Here is a 20645-nt window from a genome sequence, read left to right as displayed (position 1 = left end):
AGCACCTGCCTCCCCCAATCTCTACTGAAGACCACAGCCCACTTGGCCGGAAAAGGAGGAATAAAAGAGGAGAGCAGTGGAGAGGAAGTGGCCTACCAGCCTCCCTTGACTTTGACAGTTGTAATCTGTGTCTATATAAAATCACCTCTAAGAAAAGAGGGAGAAAAGGGAAAGAGATCAACAAGAGATAGAACATATACTCTTATTCTTGTATGTAAATCCAGGACTCCACAAGGGAAAGTAGAGAGAGAATGAAGAACTAATGTGGCATAATGAAAAGAATTCTAGATTGGAACAACAAAAAGATCTAGTTTTTGAAACTGATTTAGCTACTTACTTTTTACCTACACGTATGATCTGGGCAAGTCATTCTAACCTCGATTTCCTCCTCTGTAAACTGAAGGTCTTAGGGAGCCTTTCATCTCTAAATCAATGATCCTATGAAACCTAAATTTATAGCCACCATGAGAAAAAAAGGTTTAAAATATCTAATCAAGAGAAATGGAAATCAACTCTGCCTACAGCATCAGACTTCAATCAATTTGGCAAAGATATCAAAAGTCATCAAAATTCAAAGTTGGCTAGGCTGTGGTAAACCACTCAAGCTAACATCATCCTGTCAGTGGAAGCATAAACTGACTCAAACTTGTTAGGAAAAAAAAAAAAGCAGTCATGCAATAAGAGTTACAAAAATCCCCTAAATTGTGTGACATAGCAGCCCCCCAAAATCTAAAGAAATCTTAGGTTGTGTTGACAGAATTAGTGTCCAAGGAAAAACATACTCCATTCATCAATATTCTGCTCTGGTTAGACTACATCTGGAATATCCTGTTCACACATTCAGAGCCCATTTTAGAAAGGATAAGGCTGAACAGAGTTTAGAGGAAGGCAAGAAGGACAGTGATGGGCTTCAAGTTCATCATCATCATCACATAGAGATATTTAGTCTGCAGAAGAGAAGACATAATGGGGACATGATAGTCATATTCAGGATTTCAAGGGTAGGGATAAAACTTGCTCTGCTTGGCTCCAGAGGACAGAATTAAGAACAATGCGTGGAAGTTGCTGAAAGACAAATTTAGTCTTCGTGCAAGGAGTAATTTCCTAACAATTAAGAAGTTATCTAAAAATGAAATGGGCTACCTTTAGAGATAGCTGAGTCTCCCCCTTCAAATAAAAACAAGATTTTCTGCTTAGTGAGTATGATGCAAAAAGAATTTCTATTCAGGTACAGATTAGTAAATTGAAGAATCAAGATTTCATCCCAACACCAAATGCAACGTCTTTTCTCTCTTTAGTTAGCAAAACCTTCTAAAAAAGTGAATTGAGAGGAAGCTAGATGGCGCAGTGGCCATGGAGCAACGACCTTGGAGTCAGGAATTTGTCCTCAGACACTTAACAGGGACTTAGCTGTGTGACCTTGGGCAGGTCATTTAATTCCAATCTCTGCGGGGGCGCGCACACGCATGCACGCACACACACACACACACACACACACACATACACACGCGCACATGCGCGCGCACACAACATACATACACACACACACAAAAAAAAAATTTAATTAATTAAAAAATAAATTGAGTCAGGAATACAGATTGCCTGTTCAAAGTTTCTTCCAAATTGAATTTCAGGTTCCAAGAGCTTCCAAGAAACAAACATTATTTAGTCAGCCAACAAACATTTATTATAAGATTACTATGTACCAGGCATTGTGATAAGTGTTAAAGATTCAAAGAAAGCCAAAAACATGGTTCCCTGATTTCAAAGCTGCTCATATCCTTACTTGAAGAAATTAAATTGTGAGTAGGATTATATTATTATATAATGTGAGACAGTCAACTTAACTAAAGTTGTATGTCTTCTTTTTCAAAATCAGATAAGGTGAAATCTTGAATTGCCTCACTAACAAAATAATCAAAAGGTAGATAAGGAAATTAGAAAAACAACTCAATCTGATTCTCAACAACTTACTGGAACTGGTTCCTGGAATGGAAATGCTGAGATCCTTAATTCCATATGCAAAGCACTTTACAAACACAGTATCATATTTGATCCTCATGGCACTTAGGCATTACAGTTTAAGTACTATAATTCTTATGTTCCAGATGAGGAAATTAAGGCTGAGAGAATCTAAGTAGCTTGATCAGAGTTATGAAGCTACTAAACTGTCATAGGCAGGACCTGCATCTATTGTACCCCTCAGCAGCTTCAAATAAGTGAAAATAAAGGTAAAGCTCTATACAACAGATTTTGCTGCCTTTTAAAAGAAGGAAGTCAGGTTTAGTTTTTCATAAGTACTCTAGGTTTTGGGAAGAATAGCTATCTAATGGATAGGATGGACCCCGTGGATCAAGAACCTGCATATATCTTGTCTGTATATAATTTTTTTCCATGTTATTTCTTTTATTTAGATGGTCAGCTCCTTGAGAACAGAGACTGTTTTTGCCTACCTTTGTATGCCCATCACTTAGCAAAGTGGCTGATGCGGAGCAGGTACTTAATAAATGTTTGGTGAACTTAATTGACTATCTCCAGAAGATAAGAGATTAAAAACTTATTTTGTTTGTAAAAAAGAAGACATACCTAGAAACAACTGTAAATGGCAAAATCAGACTATGGCTCAATGTTAGAAAAAACAACTGAATAACAATTTGGGTTATAAAAAAATGGAATGGAGCCTTTCGGGAGATAGGGAGTTCCCCAATACTAGAGATCTTTAGTTACATACTTCTCTGAGATATTACAGGAAAAATTCTTTTCCAGGAACAGTTTAAACTAGATGACCTGAATCCTTTTCCATCTCCAGAGTTCACACTATGATTTCTCCCTCAACTTTTTTTCTCTAACCAGGAATTTCCATTTCCCCTTTGCCACTTTCTAGCTATGTGGCTATTGGCAAATCACTCAGATTGGGACGTGGTTTTATTATTCATAAGTAGAGCTAAAAATCTTATCTGTCTAGAGATTACAGTGAAAAAAATCAATCTGAATTATATAAATGTGAACTATTATTGACAAGTAAATAAGACATATACATTTTGGAAGGGGATTTTAAGATTTTAGGAGCCAAACAAATGACTCTCAAATGATATAATTTCAGATCTGAGATTTTTTTTCCATATCATTCCCCAGTTAGATTGCTCTGCTTCTGTTCTCCCTATTTCTGCTCCCTCAGTAATTTCTTTTTGTGATGGGTGGGAAGAAGGAGAAATATTCTTCTTCCTCTTATGAACATCTGAAACATGAGACATTCTTAAGCAGTAGTAGACCCCAGAAAGAGTACTAAGTATTTGGATGATCAATAGCCCAGAGAGAAGTGACTTGCCCAAATCATAAACCAGAGTGAAGCATTCAAACTAACAAAACATATCTTGTGTGGTATAGACAGGTTTTCTGGGAAGATTGGGATGGAACTAGGACTTAAAGGATGGAATTTGCATAACTAGAACTCATATTTATATAGGACTTTTCAGGCTTACGAGATGCTTTCCTCACTATAATTCTTTACAACAGATGTCTCAAACACATGTGGCTTATTCTCCAATCAGATTTAAGTACAAATGAGAAATATTTAACAAAATAAATAAAAACATTATCATTTCTATTTAAATTTGACTACACTGCTTTACGTATTATTTCTCATGTTTTACATATTAACAGACTGACTTTCACCAACAGGCCAAAGAGAAATGACTTGCCCCAAATCATAAATACAAATCAATCATTCAAACGTACAAAACAAAACATACCACAATGTCTTCCGTGGTAAAAGGCAAATGAGTAGTATAAACAAGCATTTATTGAACACTTAACAATATGCAGCATGTTTAAGCAAGGGAATTCATTTACTAACCAAAAAAAAAAAAAAAAAGTCCCTCCCTTCCACAGAAGCTACATTCTAATTTTTGTTAGCACAGTTTTTAATCTGAGATCCCTTAAAGGCCATCTGTAGGTCTTTTAGTGTGCAGATACCCATCTAGATCTATCTATCAAGATAGCTAGAGAAATAACTTAGTTTAATAGTGTAGTTGGTATTTTAACTAACATCAGTCATTTCTGAAAATTACTATCCAATATCCAATCTATTTCACACAGAAACCACCTTAAAGTAAAAACAATCTAAATCACTGCGGCTTTGTAATCTTCTACCTCTTTGTCAACAAGAGGGAAGTATATTTTATCATTTCTTCCTCAGGACCAAAACTGATTATTAGAATTCCTGAGTTTAACTTCCTCTAAGTACTCTTTTCATTGACATTAGTAATTATACAGAGCTGTGCTTATGTCCTGCTACATCAATTCATATAAACGTTACATTTCTGCAAATTCTTCATTAGTTATTTCTTGTTCTACAATAATATTCCATTCCATTCATTTATGTCCAGTGCTCTTCCAACCTGAAAGATGTGACTAAAACAAAACAAAATGTCCCACCTGTGGATTCCAATTACCTCCTTTTCAGAAAGGTCCTCTTAAGAGAGAACAGGAGATCTTAAATTGAGGGCAATAGGGAGTGGAGAGTTAGAGATCTTAGGGTCAATTTTGAATAACAAAAGCTTTCTCAAGAATCTCTCCCAAATATTCCTCTCATGCAGGCCAGACTCTGAATCCTACCTGTCCTTCAATAACTACCTCAAGGGTAACCTCCATGAAGGTTTTTCCAAGAAGAATTTATCATTCTAAATCACCATGATCTCTAGGACCCTTGGTTTCATCATCTAGAAAATGAGAGAATTGAACTAAATGACCTCTAAAGGGCCCTTTCAGCTCTAAATCTGTGCTCCTAGAATCTCTTCTCAGAATCACCATAGCTCTTACTATCTTGTACCCGATTTGGCCCTGACCACCCACTTCCTGGTGACCATGGTTATGTTTTCCTTTAAGTATGTGTCTTGTGTCCCAAATTAGCTTGCAAGTCCCTAGGCAGCATCCTATCTTGAATATGATGACAAATAAGTGTTTAATGATTGATTCTACTAGATAATTTTGGGCAAATAATTCACCCTTCTGGGACTCAGTTTCCTCACCTGTAAAGCAAAGGGACTGGCCTACATCCCAGAATCCCTGATCCTGCAGCTCCCTATGGCAGGAATCACAGTTTCCCTCCAGGGCACATAATTACTGCTGCTCTAATTAGCAACAAAGCTTAAAATCCAGAGGCCTTCAGGAGGGGGGGAGGGGGGAAGGGAACCTCCCAGAAAGCACTAAAAGCTTCAATTCTCCCAAGGCTAGAAACAGCTCCTCCTCTTACCCTTTCCACTCAAATATCCAGGATTGTTTTTATCAGCAGATGTAATTTAAGTCCTAAAATATCTCTTCAGGCTTCTCAGTTCCTTACAAGGTAGTTTCTAGAGTCACTGGCCTTTCATACCCAATCTTTGGGCCCACAATCCAATCCCAGAATAGAGCAGATATCACTTCATTTCTTTAAGGTTCACAATCTTCACCCCTGCCTTCCTATTGCTTATTGAACAGTTTCAGAAGCAGGTATTGAGTATTTCAACCCCAAGGTAAACTTGAAGGCAAAATTTTCCAAGCCCCCAACAATATTCTTTAGTCTCAAAGTCTGTTTTGCTACGGGACAATAGTTGATAAGTCTCCCCAGGCAGACCTAAGAAAACTGTAAATAAGCAAAGGCATTTTATACTAGTGGGACTTCTGGGTAAAACGGTAGCAAGAAAAGCTGTAAGGAACTCATATCTCCCACATATATTCCCTCCAGCAATGATCAAAAAAAAACAACTACAATGGATAATGATCACAAGATCAAAAAAGAAATATCAGTAAGTTGCTTCATACATCCCAGGATTGTACAAATAGACAGTCAGAAGCCCCAAATACTAAAATAAGTATCCTACCAGGAAAGTAAGGATGAACTCAGGTGAATCAAGCATCTGAGCAACTATAAAGAGATGAACTATAGTGAATTACTTACATTTTAAAAGTAGAAGAAACAATATCTCTTCAAAATCCTAATGTGTTCAAGGCTCACAGAAGGAATTTTAAAAGGCAGAGAACCAAGGAATTTTTTTTTTGTTCCATCCTGCTTCTCTTGAAAGGTAAGAAAAGGAAGAGAAAAGGAATAACACTTAAGAACAAATGGGAAAAAGTGGGTTAGAATTTATGTTATCTCACAATTAGATGTACAAGATGACAAACACATAGTAAAGAAGAGTGGATGAATAAGACATCACACAACCGAACCTCATTCTTATCTAATCTGGACATTCTTATCTGAAAAGAGGACTGAATACATATGCACATACAGAATTTAATGAAACATTAATTTAAGCAGGGGGATAAGGACAGGGAAAGGGGGAAAAAGATTTAAGGAGAATCTGTATTCCTTGGAGGGAATGGTCACAAGTAAAATAAACCAATTCCAAATGGTGGACTGTTAAAAGAAAGAAAATGTCAGAACCACAGACCAGAGTTCTGAATGAGGACTAGAGATGAAAGGGCAATAAAGAAAAAGGACATTACTTCAATTACAATTCATTAGCATTGATCACAGTCCTCTTTTACCATCCCCTTCTTTGGAAAGGAGACAGTAAACAAAACAACACAAAACAAAAAAGGAAGAGGATGTGATGAAGGGAAATACAAAATCAGCATAACACTGTGAATACGAATGGAATGAATTCATCCAAAAAGCAAGAGGACAGAAGAATGGATTAGAAAGCAGAATCCAAGGGCATATTGTTTACAAGAAAACATATGAAAAAAATATTCATATGTATTTAAAATGAAACACTGGAAGAGAATTCATTATGCTTCAGGTGAACTCAAAGTAGCAGATATAGAAAACATTAGTCCCAAACAAAGTAGTAGTAAAAAAAGACATGATTAAAATATACAGAGAAATTACATTACGTTTAAAAATACTATAGGCAATGAAATAATATCAATACTTAATACATATGCATTGATGGCATACCAAAGTATCTGGAATATGTAAACACTTGAAATAAAAGTTAAACAAAGTACAGGAAGAAATAAAAAAAAATAAAAACAAGAAGAAGGACATGAGAAGAACTTTAAAAGTTAGTCACTATAGATCTTTGAATATTACTGAATGTGAACAGAATGAAATATACATGTTTCTCAGCTGTGCATAATATTTTTTGCCTTTGCAAAACTTGACCATGTGTAGGGGCATAAAAATCTCATACACAAGATTCAAAAGAGCAGAAATATTAAACACATCCTTTACTGAGCACAACACAGTAAAAATCATAATCAATAAAAGATCTTTTCAAAAAGGATTCTAACTTAAATGAAGAATAATTTTTATCCCTATGAAATTTCACACCATTAGCAAATATGAAGTCAGCCTAAGGGGGATTTTGAAAAACTGTCTTAATCTGTCTGAGTTAACAAAAGTAGTTCTGCCTTAGAGCAAGATAATGAATGAGTTAATAATTATAACTACTCACAGTTATTTAGCACTTTAAGGTTTACAGAGCCCTTTCTACAAAACAACTCTATAAAGCTGAAAGTTAATGTATTTAACCCCATTTTTTGATGAGAGAATTGAGGCTTAGTTAGGTGAAGTTTACTTGTCTTAAATCACATAGGATGGTTTTGAAGAAGAAACCAAAGATCTACCTTTAATGTGTTTTTTTACCAAAATATGCTTTGTATCCGGGCTTTATGCCCATTAAAAAGGCCTTAAAATAGGGCATAGCCTGGGTCTCTGAGCATTCCCAGTATTTGCCTTCTTACAGTGACACCTGGGTTTGGAGCTTTCTCTTTCTATATGTATTATCTTAGGGTGTTCTGTTAGAGCCTGTGGATATATCAGGGACAAAGGGATGAAGATAAAGCCCAGAAAGCTATTAGCAAATATAAACTGATTAAAAAGACATAAACAGAAGAAATTACATTATGCTTAATGGCACCTGCTGCCTGGACCTCAGCTCTAGGAACATACCATATGAACCTGGGGGGGGGGGGGGGGGGGGGGGGAAGAGAATGAACAGGGAAAGAGCAAGAGTGATTTACTCAGAGCTTACTCAGAGACACCCTAAGAGATGAATATGTTGAATTTAGAGAAACATGGGAAAATGTGGTTGAATGACTATACCTAAAGTGTAGTCATTGCACAGTCTTATTTCAAAGATAGCAAAACTAGGAATACCATATATAGGGTGATCCCAAAAGTCTTGTCCCACAAATTTTAGTGCACTTAAAAAAAATTTTTTTTAAGCTTAAAGGCTGCATTAAGACTTTAGGGACATAATGATAACTGTAATATAAATGAAAACAATGCTTAAAAAAAAAAGTAGCCAAACTCTAATCAATTGAAATGTACAGTCTCTTGGCTTCAGAGAATAATCTATCAATACTCATTTATTAAGTGTTTGCTATAAGCTCTGAATACAAAGACAGGTAAAAAAAAATCCCTCTTCTCAAGGAATTCACAATTTAATTAATGGTAGAAAGAGGGAGTTGGGGGGAAAGGGGGGCTACAGGTAGAAAAAGTCACAGATGATGTCAGTCACTTTAAATATAAAATTTGCTTAACATGTGTGTATATATATATACATATATACACATTCATGTGTGTGTGTGTGTGTGTGCACTATATAAAACAAAAGGAATTAATGAAAAAAAATTTAGGGGGAAAAGTGGCTTGCTCTCAGATCCAAAATCTTGTAAGGCTTAGGAAAAAATTATTGGAATGCCCTCAACACATAACCTCGAAGCTCTAAAAACTTGGTCTTATAATCCTTTTCATTCATAAAGTTAGCAATTCTTTTCAACATGCTTGCATATCTGTGTATAAACACATACATATACATGCACTGTTAACTCATGTATGTGTCTATACATCTATATACCTGCATGTAAGAATGTATGTATTTCCTTATAGTCTCATGACAACCCCATGAGTCAGGTGGACCTGGCAGGAGTATCCTATTTTAAAGATGAAGAAACTATGATACAGAGGCTAAGGAACTTGCTGAAAGGCACATAGCTGGCTAAATGCAGATCTGGGAGGAGCTTTTTAAATTCCTTCTGGCTCTAAATCTAAGACCCTTTGACTAGAATTTGATTTTTTCACTGACTCCCTGAGCTCAGGCTGAATAACTTGGAATTTGTCCAATCTTCTACCTGAGGACTGAAATTAGACCATTTCTTCGTTCTCCTCAAGGTTGTGAAGCCCAACCAATATCCTACTATCTGGCCTGACTAAAGAAAGGAATGAGGAGAGTGCTAATCTAGCCTTAAATTGTCCCTGGGACTTGCTGCATGAAGTCAGTCAAAGCATATTCTCTAAGAGGACTTTTTCACTGTCCCCCACCAATAGGTATAACGTACATTCCAGCTTTTCCAGGAACTCTGGAGAGAGAAAGATTCCCTTCCAGAGAGGAGACCAGAAAGGCTGTGATGGCAGTTCAGGAGAGTTCCTTCTCCATCTCCTTTTATCTAGAATGGAGGGATCTCCTATTACATAGTAGCCTCTCAATTGGTTCCCCTGCCTCAAGGCTTTCCCCATTCTAACCCACCTTCCACCCACTACCAAAGTGATTTCCCTAACAGGGGCAGATCTGACCGTAACAGCTTCTCAATAAACTTCAAAGTCTAAGATCTAATATAAACTCTTATTTGGCATTTTAAAACAAGTCTTTGGCTTGCAGAGGACTAGTTATCTCTTAAATTTCAACACGATCTCACATATATCTTCTCAATGGGTATAGAGGATACAAAATGGAGAAAGGAAATATGGAACTCAAAGTTTTAAACATAAATATAAAAAAGTTTTACATATAACTGAGAAAGGTAAAAAATGTATATAAATCAAAAAAATAAACTTTGGCACTGTGAAATTACAGAACTTTCCAACTTCTCACTGGGATGCACACTTGAAGCTTAGAGGACCAGGTCTATAAAAGTGGCTCTCTTAAGACCTGGCACCCAGGATGTTATGTTTTGCATTAAAATCATCCTAGAGGCTAAAAAGACACCAAAAAATACAGACATCTAGAGTGGGAAAATGAACAACAGGGCTATTCTATAGTCTGAAGTTAAAACGCAAGAAATCAGAATACTGCCCAGAAACCTAAACCCCTGAAACTCCCTGGAATCGGACTGTTACTAAGCCTAAAAAGCTAATTCCCCAACTTGGTTATAGCCTGGGAAATGTCAAGAGTAAGTTAAGAATGGGTTCATCTCCATACCCAAACTTCAGCCCCACCTCCTCCAAGGTATGATTCAGAGGTAGAACAAAGAAAGTGGTTCACAAGGAGATAAGAAGACAGTTACTCAAGATAGGGCCAGGAACATGTGTACTTAAATGTCGTCTAAGCATTTTTAGTGATCCCAACCCATGATATTAGTGGTATTGGGCAAGTATTTTGCAATTTATGAACTTAAGAGAGTTGCCTAAGGTACTGAGAGATTGTAACTGGGCAGATGGCTGCAGTTATAAAGCAGAAAAGATCCAGCTGTTAGAAGGGTTCAGGGCAGGAATGGCCAAAGAAGGAGAGTAGGGAAGGGAAGGGAAATGATAGTATTAACAGTTAGAAGAAAGTCCTAAAATGTTTCCTTCTGTTATACCCAAATTTAAACTATTTTGGAGGGAGGTTAATTGGTTTGGAATCAGGGTAGAGAAAGGAGAGATCTATCACCTTATTTTTCTTATATCCCGACTCTATACAGAAAGAACCCTTCCCTCCAGCCTTGGAAGTCCTTCAGTCTATCAGTTCTGTCCTTCTCCAAACCTCTAAGGTGCACCAGGCCTCTGGAAGAAATTAACAGGGATGCAGAAGGAAGAGAAAATGAATTTATTAAGTGCTTACATGTGTCAGGAACTGTGCTAAGTACTTTATTACAAATATCATGTCATTTGATCTTTACAACAACTCTGTAAGAAAGTTGTTGTCATTATTATCCCCATTTACAGTAAAGGAAATTGAGGCAAACAGAAGTTAATCTGGCTTGCCTAGGGTCACACAGCTATTAAAGTGCCTTGAGGTTCTTGTCTCTAGATCAGCACTCTATCATTGAGCCTGCCAACTGGCCTAAATGATTTTCCTTTAGCAATTTGGTTGCAATGGCAGTTAATGGGCAATTTAGGGCTCCTTTCCTACTTCTTTTCCCTGAATTCCCCTATCTCAGTAGCCTTCCAACTGGTCTCCCTACTTCCAATCCACCCTCCACACACAGTTGTCAAGTTTCCTAAAACATAGGACTGACCATCTCACTCCCCCCTCCTTGATAAACCTCTAAGATCAACCCCTATTTGATTTTAAATGACCTGGCCCCAACCTAGCCTCTTCCAGCCTTATAAACATCACTCCCTATTACAATCTCTCCAATGCCCAAGCAACCGTGTCTTTTTTTCCTCATATGTGGCAGGCCACCTATAATCTCCAAGTCTTTGTAATTTTTCCCCCATACTTGGAAATGGCTCCTTCTCCCACCAGCCCCCTCTTAGAATCAGGCTTTCTGTGACAATCTCCCATCATCCAACATTTTAAAACGATCTATTTAGTATATACCAATATATATGCATATATTATCTCCCTACATAGAAGGTAAGCTCCCTGAAGGCTGTTTCACAAGCACATGTGCTTGGCAAACAGAAGGCACTGAATAAAGGCTTGTTGATTAACAGAATTCTAAGTGGCTAAGATTTGTCTGTCTCCTTCCTTCCTTCCTTTCCTTCCCCCCTTTTCCCTCCCTCTTTTTCTTCCTCTCCGTCTCCCCTCCTACACCGGCCTCTCCTGACACCCCCAGACAGCCCTCCACACATACACACAAAATCTAACTCTTCCACTGGAATGAGCACAACAATTCGAGCCAATACATTCTAAAAGACTGAGCACATGAAGCCCCTTCTCTGCAAGATACTTGGAACACAACCTGAATAGTGAAAGAAAGGAATGAGGGGGTTGCTTTGGGAAAAAAGACTACTGAGTAACAAAGTATATCATCCACTTCAAGCAGATTTCCATTCATTGTTTCTGGTTCCCAAGGAAGGGAAAGCTGAGATTTTAAGAAGTGGGTGGGAGGAGGGAAAGGAGGCGTGGGAAGCTGGAAGCAGATCTGTACTGTGAATGTAGCCAATGCCAACAAATATTGAAGGGGCTGAAGAAGGGAAAGTAAAAGTTATACTTTCATCACCCTTTGACCAGTTTTCTGGGGGGAAAGGGGGAGGCAGAGCTAGGGAGCAAGAGAGGACATGTATCCTCCTCTCCCAGGGAGGGCAGGGATTGGGGGTAGAGATGAAAGGGAGGAAAGAGGAAAGTGTCCCCCCACACACACACCCAAATCACCTCTAACTGGACCCAAATTGCCTAAGCATGCCTAGGCAAAAGGAATCCTAGGGCAGAGGATGATAATGGAAAAAACCCAAGCATCTTCCTCCAGGGCTAGGCTTCCCCACCCCCCTTCCTTCCTCCCCAACATTCCTGAATCTCCAGCCCCAGGCACTACTGGTCACAGCTGGGGGAGTCTTCACCAGGCCCTGCCTCAGAGCACTCCAGTCTAGACCAGTTGTACTTTCCTATTTTAGAGGAGGCAGACAGGAGATCAAATAGAACTTCCAGTTAGAAGACAAAGTTGGTTCAATTATTCATCACCAGGACTATTGATTGCAATAGATAGCGCTTGGGGGTCTCTCTCCTCTTCACTTTAACTGCCACAATGAAATTCCTAAAGCTCTAGTCCTGCCATGACATCCCCTTGCTCGAAAAGTTCCAAAGGTTCCCTGTTTCTTCTCAGAACAAATACCAACTCCTCTGTTAGGCATGAAGCCTCTCACAATCCGGCCCTAACCTACCTTGCAAGGAGTTTATTACATATTATGCTCTGCTTCACTCCTTTTACACTTTAGACTACAGTCTAGTCAAACCCACTTCCTAGTTCCTAGTACAGGACATTCTATCTCCAGGCTCCATGCCTTTGCAGTTCTCTCCTATGCCAGGAATGCTCTCCCTAATCAGGGAGAGTCTCAGCCTCTGAGAACCCTAGCCTCTTCCCAAGTCCATTTCAAATGCCACCTTCTACATGGAGGCTCTGCCTAGCACCCCCGGCTGCTAGTGCCCCCATTACCTTATATAAATGTTGTATTTACTTATCCACCCATAGAATAAAACATCCTGGTTGGCAGGGAATGTGTCATTTTTGCCTTTGTATCATCCCTGGTGCCTAGCAAAGTACTAGCACATAATGGGCCTTTATGAATGCTTGTTAGTTGACTTTATGTCATTCACTGCCTCCCCTTCATCTCATAAACTCATTCACAATAAGGAGATTGTGATTAGTTACCACAGTGGTGGTTGAAGAAGCTGAAGTGGGTAATGGTCAACCCAAAGGAATGAAATACTAATAAGATAATGGGCATTGAAGAAAGTGATATTTTGGGATAGCTAAATCACAGTGAACCTTGGGAATTAGTTGGCCCCTTTTCCCCACAATTCTTTCTTACCCTCTTACACATGTAAAAGGGAGGGATCTCTTCCTCTCACACAGCTGATACTTCAAAAGAAGCTTAATGAATGAATGGGAAACTATCTTCAGGAAATTTAATGAGTCACCAGTAGGTCCATCCTTCCCTAAAAGCCTGCAATTGAGGGTGTCAGCTCCTTCCAGGGGGCCTGCCTTCAGTAGAAATTCTGATTCTGATGGCTAACTGGTTGGCTGATTCCATCATACCACCCCCCCCACCAAACACTTATCCCACACTCCACCATCCACATCAAAATTGACCATCAAAAAACTCCAGTTTTTAATGAAGTAATTGTTTCAATCACACAGTTCAACTTGTCCCTGAACCTGGGTTAGAGACTACTTTTACTGAAGGGCTGCCCGCAGAGGCTGTGAGCATTTCTTTGATCAGGTCTCTAATCTATAATCCCTCTTTCTGGGCCCCACACTTCTTTCTTTCCTCTTCCCTGACCCCTCCCACTCACATACCCTATCCAGCTGCTGCTTCTCTCACAGATGTTCACAGATATTTGCTTCTCAGTCTCTCCCAGTCTCCTCCTCTCCCTCTCTCATTTTCTCTCTCTCTCCCACACACACACAGACATACACGACACAATTTTTGCCATACGGAGACACCAGCTGGAAAGTTCAACAGTTGGACTGCGGTAATCATCTGGAGCAGCTGGACCTGCTGGCCCTTCTAACTAGCTTTAATCCAAGAAAACCTGGTTCCTCAGAAAGCAGCTACACAAACTCAATATCTAATCCCTCGTATCCCTCTTAGGAATCTCAAAGTCCTCTCTGACCCTTGCATGGCAAGAGTCGGGGAGGGGGCCACGGAAGTGAATTCTATCCAATTCTCAAGAAGTAGCCAAGGAAATTTCTCAGTCTCCCAAAAAAAGGGAAACCTGAATGCTTTGCAATTCGGAAAGGGAGGAAGTTCTGCTGAATATCAGGCTTGAACAGGTGCAATTTTCGGAAGGGGAAGGGAGGGAGGGGGCGGCGGGCAGAAGAGACAAGGAAAGAAAAGAAGAGAGCGGGACGAGAAGCGTGATTGATTAGAATTTCTAAGACCCAGCCCCAAAGAGGGAAAGGTAAACTCTTCACCTATTATTCTCCAGTCGTAGTTAATTCCCTTCCACCCCTTCGGCCAGCAAAACACCATTTTGGCCTGGGCTCAAAACTCCCAAACCATCTGTATAGGGTTTAACCCAAAACAAACATGAAGTCTATTAGAGTTAAACATTCTCCCTCCCCCCACATACACAAACACGGCCCCTCAGCAAAGGGGAAGCAGACAGGCAGGTCCAGATCCCAACAGCCCTCTTCTTCCTGACCCCCTCTCCCCCCAACCAAAAAGACCAAAAAAACAAAACTAGAAAATAAAGAGGGAAGGTTGGTTTAGGAAATAAGGGAGTAGAAGAATGACTGGTGGTAAGGAAGAAACTCGAAACCCCAGGACAAAACTGCCTGAATCCACTGACCCCAGATAAATCACCCCTTCCCCTCCCAAGAGGTTCCCTGTCTCCAGCCCCCAACTCCCTCGTCCTCAATTCCGCCCAAACCAATACCCTTCTGGGGCCTTCAATCCCAGGAACCTGGGCCCCACTAGAGAAGACGATGAGGGCTCCGCCCCAAGCTGGAGAGGGTTCCCGGAGAAGGGTCCTCTGTTCTGGAGTCGAAACCCCAACGAGGTACAACCTGTCTGCTTTCCAGTCCTTAGTCCGGGGTATGTTCCGGACAGCCCTAAGGGTTCAGACTTGGGAAGAGCTAACATTCCTCTAACGCTCCAGCCGCACCCCCCCACACACAAACCCCTTTACCTGGGGTTCTAGCTCCCGGGGGCGCAAAACAGCTCGACACAGACTCAGCCAGCGGAGCTCAGGGGGCGGGGCTGGAGGGCGAGAGGAGGGAAAGGCTGGGTAGGCGTGGCCTGAGCTGGTGGTGGGCGTGGTCGACAGGGGCGGGGCCGTGTTATTTTTCTCATCATCATATCAAGTAATTTCTAGCTCTAGCCCCTGCTCCTAACCAGGGTGGGGCTCTAAATTGAACTTCTGATAGCAACACCCGGCTCGGCCCTCTTCTCTCTCCCGCACGCACAGCCCGCGGGAGGTACCCGGGACTAGGCGGGAGGGGCTTGAAGACCGGACGAGAGGGAGGGGCAGAGATTGCTGAGGGGAGGGGGGAGGAGGGGGAGGATGGGAAGAGGAGGCGGAGAGTTTGTTACAGCTGGATGCGCACGGTGCCCGCCCTGCACTCTTGCGCGGATGGCGACGCCAAGAAAGAACCGTCCTTGTGTTCCCAGCCATCCCACCACCCCAATAACCAATCACCCCTCCCTTTTCTGGGATTTCAAAACCCTTTCGGACGCCAGGACTTGGTCCTGGCTTTGTTTTGCCCCAACGAAGACTGGGCAGACCTTGGCCCTCAGATCCGCTCCTCCCACTCCCTCCTAGAGTAAGAGCGCGGGACAGCCCAGGTTCAAAACGAGACATCCGCGCCTAGAGATGGCGTGACTACATAGCCCAGACTTGGGACTGGCGGGTCCCCGCCCCCGCCCTGAGCCAGCTGGATAAGGCTAGCTAAGGACCAGTTAGCGAGGAAAACAGGAGGGGCCCGTTTTGAGCGGGAAGAGCTGGGGCAGGGTGGGGCGGGGCGGAGTCGGGCCTTCCAGCTATTGCCATCCCAAGCAAGTGGCATTCCCTCGTGTTGAGAAGGGAAAATTAAAAGGGACTGTTTATGTATCCTTACTGTGGATGGGAGTGTTGGACTTCTTCACCTGGAGGTAGTATGTGATGGATTACCTAAACGAGGAGACGTTTGACAGTAATTCTGGTTCTTGGATCCCTGGAGAGCCAGAAAGCGCAAGGCATTTCAAGCTCCTCTTTGGGACCCTGATGAGACTGGTTTGTCTTGGCCCATCCTGTCCGGGCCTAAAGACCCCAGGACTTCTTGCCACATCATCATTTCATCAGTGCAGATACCAGAGGGGAGTAATGTGTAATAAACCTGGAAAGTGGAGTGAAACCAACTTTAAAAACAAAACAAAATCAGCAGATACTTTTCAAATGATTGTTGAATGTTACTGGAATAAACAATAACCCTATGGTTTCATGAGCCAGACCAGGAAGGTACTAACTCAGAAACCTGTCCTTCATCCATGTGAGCTGACATTCTACCGACAATGATTCATTCCTCATCGCTTTTGGAGTGTCTTTATAAATTGTAAATTCAGCTTTATGTTGGGTCAGTGGACAGAACAGAGGAGCAAAACCGAATGATATTCTGTGAGAAGTAATTGGTGGGGAGTCTTGTGTCTGAAAGCATGCCTGTGGGGAGAGTTCCTCTCAATGAGGCAGCATATAAAGGGATAGAAATTAGACCTCTCAACTTATTGTCATATAGAATTGCCTAGATGTAAAAACACCGAGAGATTGTGATTTGCCTGGTGTTACACAATATATGTCATAAAGGCAGATTTTTAAGCCATCTGTTCCTCATTTCAAGGTCCACCCTCATCCCATATAAGTAGTATGTGAAAGGGAAAGGAGGGAGCTTCAGAGTTACTAGAACTGGTTGGGAATCTTTTATAACATAGTCCATCCCTCTCATTTTACTGTTTTGGAAACTGAGGCCCAAAGAGATTGAAATGCCTTGCTAAATGGCACAATGAAGAGAGTTGGACCTGGAGTCAGGAGATCCTGAGTTCAAATGCAACTTCAGACAACTTAGGCAAGTCACAACTTCTGTCTCAGTTTCTCAAGTGTAAAATAGGGATAATAGCAGAGCCTACCTTGAAGGACTAATATGCTGATTAAATGAGATATTTCTAAAGCACTTAGCACAATGTCTGCCTCATAGTAAGTACTCAATAAATGCTTATTCCCTCATTCCCTTCCCCTTGCTCATGATTACAATCAGTGACAAAACCCAGGTCTTCTAGATCCCAGCTTAATGCTTTCTCCTGTCCTAGGCTGATGCACTGGGGTTAGTGAAGAAAATGAGCCCTATCTGTATCACAACTGACCTTAGGCTCTTGCCTGTGTAAATAGTGGGAAATTTAGCCTTTCATTTGTTTCCCTCACAATCCTCAGAAGAATCATCAAAAGACTAGGTCAGGACAAGGTGGTATCCCAGGGCAAGGATATTACCCAAACTGAGCAACAAAGGCTAGAAAGGGCCTGATGTTATGAGAATCAGACAGTGTCTACCTCAGGAATGAATTACCTTCCTCTGTACTTCGGTGCTGTTTATTTAAAACCACTGATGTTTTATTCCTTTCAGAACAGACATCTGTTACATTTCCCTTTCCTCTATAAAGAGAAGACAGAGCCAATATTGCTGTAACTTGGAACTGGTTACTTGGGCATGTAGCACTCCTAAAGACAGTGAGTTATGAACATTAAGTGCCTACTGTGTACCAGGCACTGTGCTCAGCACTAGAAAGGTAAAAGCTTTCAAGGAACTCACAGTCTAAGAGGTGAGACAATAGACAAACGGCTATGTATAAACAATCTTCATACATAGGATAAAATAGATGATCAAGAGAGGGAAGGCACTAGAATTAAGGGAGATCAGGAAAGAGTTCTTACAGGAAAGGGAGATTAATATGCTGAATGAAGCCAGAAAAGTCAGGAGATGAGGAGAGCACTATAGGCTTGGGGGACAGCAGAGATAATGTCCAGGATCTGGAAATAGATGTGCAGGGTTCAATGTCATTGAATCAGAGTACTGTGGAAGAGGTAAACATGACAAGTTATGAAATTAGGAAGGGCCTTGAATGCCAAACAGAAGATTTTATATTTGATCTTGAAGGTGATAGGAAGATTTTATATTTGATCTTAGAGGTGATTGATAGGGAGCCACTTCAATTTATTAAGGTGGGAAGGATGTGACAGAATCAGATCTGTGCTTAGGAAAATCATTTTGACACTGAGTAGAAGATCCACTGTGAAGTGGGAAGAGACTTTTGTGGCAGAGACCAATCAGCAAGCTATCAGAATGTCCTGGCATGAAGTGACAAGAGCCTATACTTATATAAATGTTCATCCATCATCTCTGACCATAAATTCTCCAAAACCCATTCTTCTCATCTTGACCTCCAATATTCTTCCTAGTACATAGTAACTTTTTAATAAGTATTACTTTTTGACGGAGTCTCCCAGTATTACCCCTATTTTGGCCTCCCTTCCCTTTTCCTTTTTTTTCCCCCTTTCTTCACCTCCTTTCCTTTTTCTATATAAATGAGAATGTTCATCCATCATCTCTGACTAGACATTTCTTTCCTTCCATTTATCCGAAACCCATTCTTGTCCTCATTTTGACCTCCAATATTGCTCATGGTACATAGTACTTTTAATAAGTAGTACTTGACTGATTCTCCCAATATTATCCCTGTTCTAATTTTCCTTCCCTTTTACTTTCCCCCCAAATGTTTTTCTCCTCCTTTCCTTTTCCTTCCTTTTCCCCCTTTTCTGTTTCATGAGTTTTCTAGTCCCCCCCCTCCTCAGAAGAATAACTCACTTTATACTTAACTGAGAAAAGCACCTACTGTGAGTTCCCTCATCTGACTTCTCCTGTTCTACCTCCTTTTCCTCATTCTTTCCTTTTGTCTAGTCTCTAATGAGAAGGTAGCTTCTTGTTAAAGTTAACCCCTCTGCTTGTAATGCCCTATTGATTATTCTCTCATTTTCAAATTCTTCAGAGGCTGCTGGATATAGTAGAACTTGAAACATTTATTCCCTTCCCCTGTTACTTAATATAGTGCTTTCTCATCTTTAAAAGTCCCTCCATTTAACCCTAGTACTAGATTGTAATTCATTTTGTCATCTGATTCTTCATGATCCCATTTGTGGTTTTCTTGGCAAAGATACTAGAGTGGTTTGCCATTTCTTTCTCTATACTCTAGTATTATCATGACACAATTCAGGAGAACTAAGTTTACATCCCTGTGCTTCCTGTGCAAGTGACTGAATCTATTTTTTTTTTTTTTTTAAACCACTGATGTGTTTAAACTTTTCAGAGTTGGGAACACTTATACCATATCTCCTCTTTCCAGAACAGACAGAGGCAATATCGCTGTGATTTGGAGTTGATCTGTTTGGGCATATTCTTACTTTTCTTGTGATTTGGGGCAAGTGACTTAAGCTGGCCCTAATTTCCTCATCTGTAAAACCAGGGAATTAAACCAAATGACCTCTAAGGTTCCTTCAAGTTCTAAATCTGCAATTCCTGCCAGCTATAGTTTGATGGTTGCCTTTACTTTAGTAGTCAAAATCTAAGAAAAACTGTCTATACTTAATGCTTTCACTTCCTGAACTCCCACTCACTTCTCAACTCTTTTACTTATGACTCTGCTGAAACTTTTCTCTCCAGACTTACCAACTGTTAAAACTGATGGCCTATTCTCAGTCCTCATTCTTCTTGAATTCCCTTTGATACTGTTGACCACCCCCACCCCACCCCTGCTGAATGTTCTCTTCTCTTTCAGCTTTTGTGACATTGCTCTCTTCTGTCTGCTCACTCCTCAGGCTTCTTTGTTGGGTCATCGTCCATGTCCCATTTCCTCACCATGGCATTCCCTGAGGCTCAGTCCTGGCTAAATCCTCTCTTTTCTTTCTTTCCAACTCCTCTCTTAGTGTGCTCTCATTGGTTCCCCTGGTTTGATTATCAACTCTATGAAGATGACTTTAAAGGAGGGACAATGGGAATATCACTGGGTTTGGAATCAGAGAACTTAAGAGTTAAATCTTTTGTGACATCGAGCAAGTGATAACATCCTTAGGCTACATACAGTTTCCTTCTCTGTGAAAGGGAGATAATAAGAGATCTTTTCCCCCTCATCTTTTCTTGCGAGGGTATATATCCCATGGCACTTTTGTGGAGCTTTATCAAAAAGGATCGGCCATTGAACAAAGAAAGGCAGAAGTTTATATAATAATCAGGAAGGGCTAAGTTTAAAAGGAGTCACTCCACTCTTTTGAGCTTTCTTCTTCCTTTTGAAATATATGATTTGGCTTTCCCTCAAATGTGGTGTGAACCCCTCGGTACCCTTTGTGCCCCCCCAAAAAATGGTATGGAAAAAATGAGCCCATGAACAGTGGATCTTCTGGTCTAGGTATGCTTGATGATCACTTGCAAGCATCCAGCTGTTTTTTACCAGAGCACAGAAATCTAAGATGATGATTACTAGTTTTGTTTTCTTT

General features: G+C 40.6%; 1 protein-coding gene across 8 annotated transcripts in view; it reads right to left on the bottom strand.

The window, feature by feature from the left end:
• The window catches only part of CARHSP1 (calcium regulated heat stable protein 1), a 28951-nt gene extending 9033 nt beyond the window's left edge, over nucleotides 1–19918 (bottom strand). Inside the window, exons 1-2 of one of the 8 annotated variants that reach the window (XM_051963690.1) lie at nucleotides 19822–19885; nucleotides 10638–10750 (exon numbers count right to left, since the gene is read on the bottom strand). The gene's annotated coding sequence lies outside the window, so the exon portion shown is untranslated. Of the gene's footprint in view, nucleotides 1–10637; nucleotides 10751–15011; nucleotides 15140–15263; nucleotides 15466–16191; nucleotides 16427–19821 lie in introns of those variants that run through there. The other 7 variants (XM_051963677.1, XM_051963653.1, XM_051963698.1 and 4 more) reach the window with 7 other exon arrangements.
• Nucleotides 19919–20645: the final 727 nt, after the last annotated feature.

The sequence above is a fragment of the Antechinus flavipes genome, chromosome 1, assembly GCF_016432865.1.
Source record: "Antechinus flavipes isolate AdamAnt ecotype Samford, QLD, Australia chromosome 1, AdamAnt_v2, whole genome shotgun sequence".
NCBI lineage: Eukaryota > Metazoa > Chordata > Mammalia > Dasyuromorphia > Dasyuridae > Antechinus > Antechinus flavipes.
Note: the sequence above shows the minus strand (reverse complement) of the source record. Positions and strands in the feature narration are given on the sequence as shown.